The sequence below is a fragment of the Myotis lucifugus genome, unplaced genomic scaffold (assembly GCF_000147115.1).
Source record: "Myotis lucifugus unplaced genomic scaffold, Myoluc2.0 scaffold_0, whole genome shotgun sequence".
Classification (NCBI taxonomy): Eukaryota; Metazoa; Chordata; class Mammalia; order Chiroptera; family Vespertilionidae; genus Myotis; species Myotis lucifugus.
Window position 1 is genome coordinate 9,131,737 of NW_005871048.1, and position 10,019 is coordinate 9,141,755.

A 10,019-nucleotide genomic window follows, 5' to 3' on the forward strand; every position below is an offset into this window, starting at 1 on the left:
CTAGACAATGGATTATTACTCAGTGCTAAAAAGAAATCATGTATTAAGCCATGATGAGTCATGGAGTGACCTTAAATGCACATTACTAAGTGAAAGAAGCTAATCTAAAAAGGCTATACACTGTATGATTTTAACTACATGGCAAAACTATGGAGACAGTAAAAAGATCATTGATTGTCAGGCATTGGGGGTGATGGATAAAAAGGTGAAGCACAGAGCCTTTTAAAATGGCAGTGAAAATACTCTGTATAATACTATCAAGATGGGTACATTTCATTATACATTTGTCCAAACCTATAGAATGTACAGCACCAAGAGAATCATTTTGGGTGATTAAGATGTGTCAATGTAGGTTTATCTGTCATAACACATATATCATTTGGGTGAGGGATATTGGTAATGGGGAGGCTATGCATGTGTGAGGGCAGGGGAATTTGGAAAATCTCTGTTCTTTCCTCTTAGTTTTGCTGTGAACCTAAAACTTAAAAAAAATAGAATCTTAAAAAGTGGGAGGGGAAGTCTGGTTTGGGAAATCATCAGAACCTACCACTTCCCTCTAGCTGAAAAGGTCAGAAGAGATAGGGCAGGTAAATTAATTTACAAACATCTTGGGAATGCTTCTCAAGCATGGGGAATAGTTTCAAAAGACTGGTATATTCTGAAAGCAGATAAAACAAAAGGTGTGAGCAGGGGGGAAAAGGTTTTTACTCAATTCGATTATAAACAAAGCTTATCAGGAACTATGCTTACACTCTCTCGTGAATATATTACAGAATAACTACTGAGGCAGAACATAAAATTTTCCACTGAAATAAACTGCTGACCTCTTTTCTGCCTAGAATACAATAGCAAGTGCCCTTGAAGCAATCTACTAGTATGTCTATGTAAGTTACTTGAGTGACTCTAATTATGCAATATAAATAAGCTGAGGCTATTTCTGCATAAAGATGGGAGAATGAAGTGGGTCACACATCTGTTCACCAACATAAAACTAAATAACAAATATACATATTTAAAAACAGCAAAATGTTGTTAGTAACGACCACATTAGGAAAGAAACACAACCTCATGAGATAAGTTAAAGAAAGTGATGACCAATTACCAAGCAGAAGACTCTGCTGAGGTTTACTACAGCTCTGCTTGCATCTCCCAGAAGCAATCCTCAAAAGTTAAAAACTAACCATAAGAATTCTCACAAATAATCTCAAATTTAAAAAGAAGTGGATTGAGAATATATCTTTTTTTCTCTCTCTCTTTGCCTAGAAGAATGACAATGGCTGCTGGAGAGTGGTAGGTGAGAAGAGAAATGAACAACCATCAGTTGGGCTGCCCTTCACTGGTCAGTATTTAGGCTCCAGGGCCCTACACCAGTTTAGGGGAATGACAGTGGTAACTCACATGTAATCTACAAAATCCCACCAGAGTACATGCTCTTAACTGCTAGACCATGCTGCTTCTCTTTCGGTTCCCTGGCCACAGCACTTGAATCAGGAATGAACCCTGATTGGGTCAATCAGAATTCTTCTCTGGGATGTTTCTGCTGTAAGTTGCTGTGAACTTTTGCATTTTTGAAAGAAAGGACCACCATCTCTGAACATAGATGATGCCTGAGTGTTTTAGGAAAAAAAAAAAGAGAGAGTAAAATAGAGCTAAGTTTTATATATATATATATATATATATATATATATATATATATATATATATATATCTTCTATACTAATAAAAAGGTAATGGGTAATATGCTAATTAGACCGGGAGACCTTCCCGACAAAGCCATGGTGGCAGGGCTGAGGCAGAGGTGGTTAGGGGTGATCAGGCCAGGAGGGGAGGGCAGTTGGGGGTGAGCAGGATGGCAAGGGGCGCAGTTGGGGGTGAAAAGGATGGCAGGGGGTGCAGTTGGGGACAATCAGGCCAGTGGGGGGGGGCAGTGGGGAGTGATCAGGCCGGCAGGGGAGGGCCCACAGGGATTGGGCCTAAACCAGCAGTCGGACATCCCCCCGCAAGGGGTCCCAAATTGGATAGGGTGCAGGCCGGGCTGAGGGACACCCCCCCCCACACACACACGAATTTCGTACACTGGGCCTCTAATATAGATAGATAGATGACAGATAGATAGATAGATAGATAGATGATAGATAGATAGACAGACAGGTAGAGAGATAGAGATAGAGATAGATAGAGATAGATAGAGATAGAGATAGAGATAGAGATAGAGATAGAGATAGAGATAGAGATATATATACACTTTTATTGATTTCAGAGAGGGAGAGAGAATCATTGACCAGCTGCCTCCTGCATACCCCCTACTGGGGATGGAACCTGCAACCCAGACATGTGCCCTGACTGGGAATCAAATGGTGACCTCCTGGTTCATAGGTCAATGCTCAACCACTGAGCCACACCACCAGCAGGGCAAGCTATGTTTATTTTTGATAATGAGTAGGAGGATGCCATGACAACCTCACTTGAACCCTTGGTCCAAATTTGTGTAATGCCCATCCTACCTAATTATATGAGCCCAAATCTTCCCCACCTGCTTTTTTTCTTTTTACATTTCTTCCTCCTCCTCCTCTTTTCCTTCTCCTACATTTCCTTTTTCTTTAGCTTAAGTTAGTTTGAGTTTTAATTGTTTCTGTCACTTTGGATTACAAGATTAATACATGGTAACTTACACTCCAACCAGCATGAGAATTCCAATTTTTCTGACTCTGGAAAATAAAAGCACATGAATTAGCAGAAAGAAGAGCATCAGATATGGGATAAAGGCAAGGAAAATGCTTTATGCATAACTTGACATAACTGGACTAAATTGCTGCTAATAGGGTTTTTAAAAATAAAACTAGAGACACCAGGTAGAAAATTAATTCCACAGAAAAGAGGGCTCTGAACAAGTAGAAGAAAGCAAGTTGAGGACTGGATGAATTAATCTGATTTCACTTGCTGACTTTTTTATTTTCCATATAACAGAGGAAAGAAAAGGAGAAGCTTTTAAAGAAGCAAATTCAGTAAGCAGGGTTTTCTAAAAACCCTTATTTCTGTAGCTGAAATTGCTGGAAATTCAAATGGCCACAATACTGTTCTCTGTGTTCTGGAAGAACACTGCCATAGTCTCTTGGTGCAGAGGCTTTTGATTGTAGTTCCTGGATCAAAAGCATCCATAGAGAGAGAGCTCCAGGTTGTAAATAGTGCTTTTATTAAAACACAACTATCTGAACCAATAATGGATGTTCAGTAAATAGGGTCTTTTGTTTTCTGAATCTTCAGAACTAGAGGTAGTTAAAAAAACACACAAACAAAACCTTTGTTGTTGCATATGAAAAGGTCAATTCTGTTGTATATATTTCTGAGAAAAATGAACCTCATCCTTGCTTGTGTTTTTCAAAAATGAAATGCAAATATGTATTGGATGATACTTTTACATGTTTATAACTTTTTTATTATAGATAATGAGGTTTTAGTGTCTAACATGATATGTTTGTTTCCTTACTATTCTTTCTAGAAAGTTTTTATCCTGTAAAAGAAGGGAGATAAAAATTTGAAAGTTTCTCATAGAAAGTAGGAAAGGACACAGGCTGCTGATTAACAGGGGAACCATAGAGGAGCCTTAAAAAGTATGTTTCCTTTGGGTGTGAAGAGAGCAGAGCGCCTGAAGAGTGGCTCCTCTGTGTATAACACATCCAAAAGTAACTTGGGCTTACTCTTTACAGCTGGCAGGGTACTATGGCCTTCCTGTAACATTATGCCCCATACATGAAGAAAAAAAAAAAAGAAAGAAAGAAAAAGAAAAAAAAAAGTATGTTTCTTGTGGGGAGGGGAGAAAACAATGATGCTGCTCAGAGGCTGAAAAGAATTAAAGTCCAAGAAGAAAGAGAGCATTGGGTTAGGGATTTAGGAGGTCACTGGTGACTTTTAGGAATGTATGAAAAGGGCACAAGGAGGCATTAGCTGGCATTGTCTTTGCCTTAGTACTTATTCATTGTCCTTTTCTCAAGCTGGGTCCTAAAAAGAGGATAACTATGAAGAAAATTACAAGGCTCTGAAGACTTAGTCCACCATGAGGGACTCAATCTTCCAGCCAAGCCTTTAATCTGACTTAGATCCTGAGAGTATTTCAATAAACACAAATATCTTCCTTTTTTCTTTCCTTCTTTCTTTTTTTTCCATACTTCTTCTTTTTAAAATCTCTCCTTTTTTTTTTTTCTTTTTAAGGGTTAGGAAGTTTTGAAAGTTCCCTAATAACTAGAAGGCTCTGACTGGGAGAGGTGCTGACTAGAACTACCTAGACTACAATAAATAAAAAGGACACCGACTCCCTAAGCTTCAGTCAAATACAAGTTCCTTCTAACACTGATTTTGGACCACTGTCTTGAAGAGTCTAATTAGTTTGCTTCTCTGACCTTGATTGCTACCTTTAACAGAGATTTTAAAGCCTGTTGTCTCCTAAACTTGCCAAGCCCTGCTTCCTCGGTCTAGTCAGCAATCTTGCCCTGCCCAGACCTCTTGCTGTCTGACCACACTGCTTAGCTAACCCCATTGTGTCACACCCTACTGCTTATTCCTCCTTTGGAAACACCCATCTAAGAGCTAGCTCCTTACACAAATGGAAAGACAGTAAATATTCTTGATAGAGTCAAGACCAAGGAATAAGGAATCAAGGGTGGAGGGTTTGGACTTGGAAATTGAGACCTTTGGCTAGAGGGGGTGGAGGTGGAGTAAGAAAGGTTAAACTTGATAGTCTATCCTTTCTGCAAAGTAGGATACAAAACCTTGTCAAAGAAGGAGTGTGGATTTTATAGTATGTGAATTATGTTTCAATAAAGCTGTTGTAAAAAGGGAGCACATGTAAGGAGATGGGATAAAATTAGAAAAGTATTGACTTTAGACCAGCTGGTGTGGTTCAGTGGTTGAGTATCGACCTATGAACCAGAAGGTCACATGCCCAGGTTTCGGGCTCGATCCCCAGTGTGGGACTTGCAGGAGGCAGCTGATCAATGATTCTCATCATTGATGTTTCTTTTGTTCTCTCTCCTTCTGCTTCCCTCTGTGAAATCAATAAAAAAATATATTTTTTAAAAAAAGGAAAGAAAAGTATTGACTTTAAAAATTACATTAAAAGTTACATTTATATCAGCATAGCAGTTCCTGGTTATGGGTCCTTTTAATGATATTTCTATATTGAGTGATTCAATTGTCTATACGTTCCTCTCTTCCTTTCTCATTGAACTATTAGATTCTTCCAAAGATTTCCTTAGAATCTGTTCAACTTTCTAGTGGTCATTCCAGGGAAGAAACAAATGGAGCATAACCTTATATTTCCAAATAAACATGATGTCTAAACAAAATATTCTAAAGCACAAATAATATTTATATAAGATTTTTAAGGATATTTATATGCAACTAGCAATGACTTAAATAATGGAGACATATAATTGTGTTATACAACACAGATAGTACCAGGATGTTGCAGCAACAAAATGTGGACTGTCTCCTGATGGGCACACAAGGGCATACACATGGCAGCTCCAAAAATTTCCTCACCAGAAAACATACAGGAAGGATGGGGAAGGAAAAGGCATTCTCCTCACCTTCTACTTTTTTTTTTGTTTTTAACCAAGAAGGAAAGTCTTCCAAGAAAGCTACCAAACAAACTTCCTATCATATCTTAATGGCCTAAAATTGGTCATATTGCAAACCCCTGACTTCCTGGAAGGCTGGGGAAATGAATAACTGACTTTACAAAGCCTTGCAGCGGTTTTCAACCTGTGGGTCGCGACCCCTTTGGCGGTCGAATTACCCTTTCACAGGGGTCGCCTAAGACCATCCTGCATATCAGATATTTACATTATGATTCATAACAGTAGCAAAATTACAGTTATGAAGTAGCAACGAAAATAATTTTATGGTTGGGGGTCACAACATGAGGAACTGTTTTAAAGGGCCAGAAGGTTGAGAACCACTGCCTTAGAGGAACAAGTTCAAGAAAAGAGGGGCCCTAACTGGTTTGGCTCAGTGGATGGAGCATCTGCCTGTGGACTGAGGGGTCCCTGGTTCGATTCCGGTCAAAGCTGATTGATGTTTCTCTCTCATTGATGTTTCTAACTGTCTATCCCTCTCCATTCCTCTCTGTAAAAAAAAAAAAAAAAAAAAAATCAATAAAATATATTTTTTTAAAAAGAAAAGAAAAGAGGGGACTGGAAATTATATAACTGTTTGCCACATAATTCACTCAGAAAAAGTATAATTAAAAACAAAAATATGTGCTTGAGGAACTTCTGATATGAGCAGATTTCATTTAAACTAAGGCAAGGCTTAAAAACTGAGGACTAATTTTTTTTTTTTTAATTCTCACTCGAGGATATTTTTCCATTGATTTTTAGAGTGGAAGAGATAGGGAAAGACAGAGAGAAATATCGATGTGAGAGAAAGACATTGATTGGTTGCCTCCTGCACACACCCTGACCAGGCCTAGGCCAGGGAGGAGCCTGCAACCAAGATACGTGCCCTTGACGGGATTCGAACCCAGGACCCTTCGGTTTGCAGGCCAACACTCTATGCACTGAGCCAAACTGGCTAGGGCTGAGGACTAAAATTTGAGGAGAAATGGCATACTTGAATAGAAGACAGAACTTCAAAAACCAAAACATGAGCATATGAAAATATGTTATGAAAATAAATCTGATTAAGATAGCTCTGTGTTTTGAATTCCACTGACTTTGGGAGGACTATCAATTTCTTGTAGTACTGGCTGTTCCTGGAATTCTCCTGTGTCACCTCCAGAGTAGATGCCGGTGGGCCAAGAGCCTGGATGTTTCTATCTCAAACAAGTTAGATGAATGTTTCTAACAACCACTCTTAATAATAGTAGTTGTTGTTCTTTCTATCTTAATTTCAAATTGGGTCACATTTATCATCTCTATACTTCTCAAAGAGTTTTTAAGTAAAACACTATAGATCCTAAATATAATACTAGAGGATGAAGAAAAGTGCTGATATTTGGGAAAATGTAACCTAATTCTTAGGCCGTGGATCCCTAAAAAAGTAAAACAAAAAAAACAAAAAAAAACAAAACTTAGAAAAACAAAACAACTGTTTTTCGTTCAGACTGAGGCAATATGTAGAGAAGCGAAACCTGGAGGTATGGGTCAGTGCTGAAACAGACATGGCCAATAGCAATGGAAATGGAACAGTTTCTTAGAGGAAGGTACCCCTTAGGTAAGTCTGTGGAAGTTGAGGGTGAGAAGAGAAAAGGGAATGCTCTCCAGGCAAAGTAAGCAGCCCCAGTAAAGGTTATGAAAAAGCTTGGCCAGTCCAGGGACTTGCAAACATTTTGGGTCGCTAGAGTAGCTAGGTGACAAATAAGGGATGATATGTTTATTTTGGAAAATGTATCTACCTTAATCTCTGTTTCAAATAAAGCAATTTAGAGGAAAGAATGCAATTTGGTAAAAGTATAATTCTTGACTAATTGTGTTTTACCCCAAAAGGTTCTATTTTTACTACTATAGATGTCTTGATCCTGATAGTCTTACTTGTTTTTTTAACTGCCCTAAGATTTAGCTTTGAGAAAAGAGTTATGCCACAGGTTCAGTTCTACTGATACCCTTTCTCCTACCCTAATCCAGTTGCTACACATTTTTGAAATCTCATTCTGGATAAGCATAAATTTGTGCAAATGTGTTAAATAACCAGATGTTATTTAATTGGTAAAAGCAGTCATGTTCAAATAATCGAGTGTTCAAAGCCATTTATAGAAATGGACAATATTCTTATACCTGAATAACAAATATACATTTGTATATGTGTCTGTGTATATTCCTATATGTGTACCCACAAGTATCATTTCAATTTTTGTAGTACCCATTTATAACCTAAACCCAATGTTTTCCTAATTATTATTGTTAAGCAACATTGTTGTTAGTAAACTTTGTACATGGAGAGAAGTATTACAGTAAACCAGCTGAGGCACAATTCAGTGCCCTTACCCAGGAGGTTTTTATTTAGAACATAAGCAATGTGGACCCTAATGATAGACACAGAAACATGTCTTATCCTTGTTTCCTTTTTTGTGTGTGTGTGTGACCTCAGCTTTAGAGAATTAAGCTAATAATAACACTTCCTTGTTCAAAGCACATTGCCATTATTTGTGCAACCTTTACCCCCACTCACTCACATTAAAAATTTTAGGTAAGTTGAATAATTTACATGAATACTCCCATTCCCCAGAGTTCAGATGGGAACAAAATTCTAGGAGTCAGAGAGATCAGGGTTTGGATCCTAATTTTTTGCCACTTAATGAGCATGCAATCTGGGTAACTGACTAAACCTCTCTGAGACTATTTTCTCATCTGTAAAATGGGAATAATAATAGCTGCCTCCTAGGGCTGTTGTGAGAATTAGATTATGCACCTAGAGTGCTTAGCACAGTGTCTGGTACATGGTAAGTGCTCAATACATTTTTGCTATTATTAGACCATGAATGGCATAAGAACTTTGAATCTGGATAAAGACCAATCCAAACTTGCCATATCTACTACCAGTATGCTATGTAACTTTAAGTAAGTTACTGTGCCAAACTGTTACTCTATTTCTGCAACTAAGGACTGGAAATGACATTGCAACTTTTTGTAAATAAAATTGTGAGGCACTAAATAAATGTTAATATAGGTCACTCATTAAAATCTGTAGTTGTTTATAATCCTGAAGATAAGTATAATTAATATTTAGTATTAATAAGGTGCCTTCCACTCAGGCATTAATAAGACATTTCAAAGATGAACAAGCATAGAACACTGACTCTACCCAAGGTTATATGTTCAGTAAGACAGGAGGGACAGATATTTCTTAACTGACAGGCAATGAGAGAAGAAATTTATCTTCTCTGAAGAGTTTTATGTTTATTCCTAAACAGTAAATAGTAAGCCTTCAGTGAACCTTACTAACTGGTCCATTTGGTTAATGCCCAGCTCTTCTGTGGGAGCTTATATTGTGGGTCTCTAGGCCACTTGAATACTAGTAACTATGGCCATTCCTCTCCACTCTGATGCCTAATTCTGACATAAAATTTAGCTTCCCCAAAGAGCAGCAAAGGAAGAAATGTTTGCTGTAAAAGCGATGGAACTCCTGGGTCCTAAAGCATTCTGCTTTGACTCTCACTTTTCAAGACATAGGATTCATTATTGTTTTTTTAGGCTTTTAGTTGAACGGTTGCATAGAGCAGTGACTTAGAGCTTTTGAGCCAGTCTGCCTGGTTTGAAACCTGGTGCTCTCTAGCAGTGTAACCTTAACCCTGACAAAAATAGCACCTACCTCATGAATTAGACCAGCACTTGGACCATACTACGGTTAAATTAATAGTAACTATTAGTTCTACAGCCAAAACTGTATGCCTAATTGGAATGTGGTTCACCCGAAAACTGGAAATTGTCTTAAATTGAAGTAGTTTATATGAGCAGTTACCATCAAGCTATCAAAGTGAATGATGCCACAGTCACATAACTAACACCCATTCTTTTCTCCTCCGTGCTAAAATTCCCAAAGTTAGTATTGCACAGAGAATAAGTGCATGGGCTTTTATATCCGTAATGACACTTGCTATATGTCCTTGCCTTGGTTTTCCCATCTGTAAAATGGTTAAAAATAGTACTTTCTTCACAGAGTTGTGAGATTTAGATGAGATAATGCAAGGAAAGTGACTAGTATGGTTTCTGACAAATAGAATATTATGCCATTAATAATAAATGTTAATGGTTTTTATTACTATTTTACTAGTACTTATTTTTTTATTTTAGAGGGATAAGAAAGGAAGGGGGGCAGAGAGAAAAAAAAACACATCAATTTGTTGTTCCACTTATTTATGCACTCATTGGTTGATTCTTTTATGTGCTGGACAGAGATCGAACTCACAGCCTTAGCGTATCAGGACAACACTAACCAACTGAATGACCTGGCCAGGCTGTTATTGCTATTTTAAATAAAATAACAAGGAAAATAAGTGACTCTGATATTTCTAGGTTTAGCTA

General features: G+C 37.8%; 1 non-coding gene across 1 annotated transcript; it reads left to right on the forward strand.

The window, feature by feature from the left end:
* Positions 1-3,623: 3,623 nt before the first annotated feature.
* LOC111825607 lies at positions 3,624-3,752 on the forward strand. The gene has a single exon (XR_002828800.1). It is a non-coding gene; the product is annotated as a small nucleolar RNA SNORA11 (small nucleolar RNA).
* Positions 3,753-10,019: the final 6,267 nt, after the last annotated feature.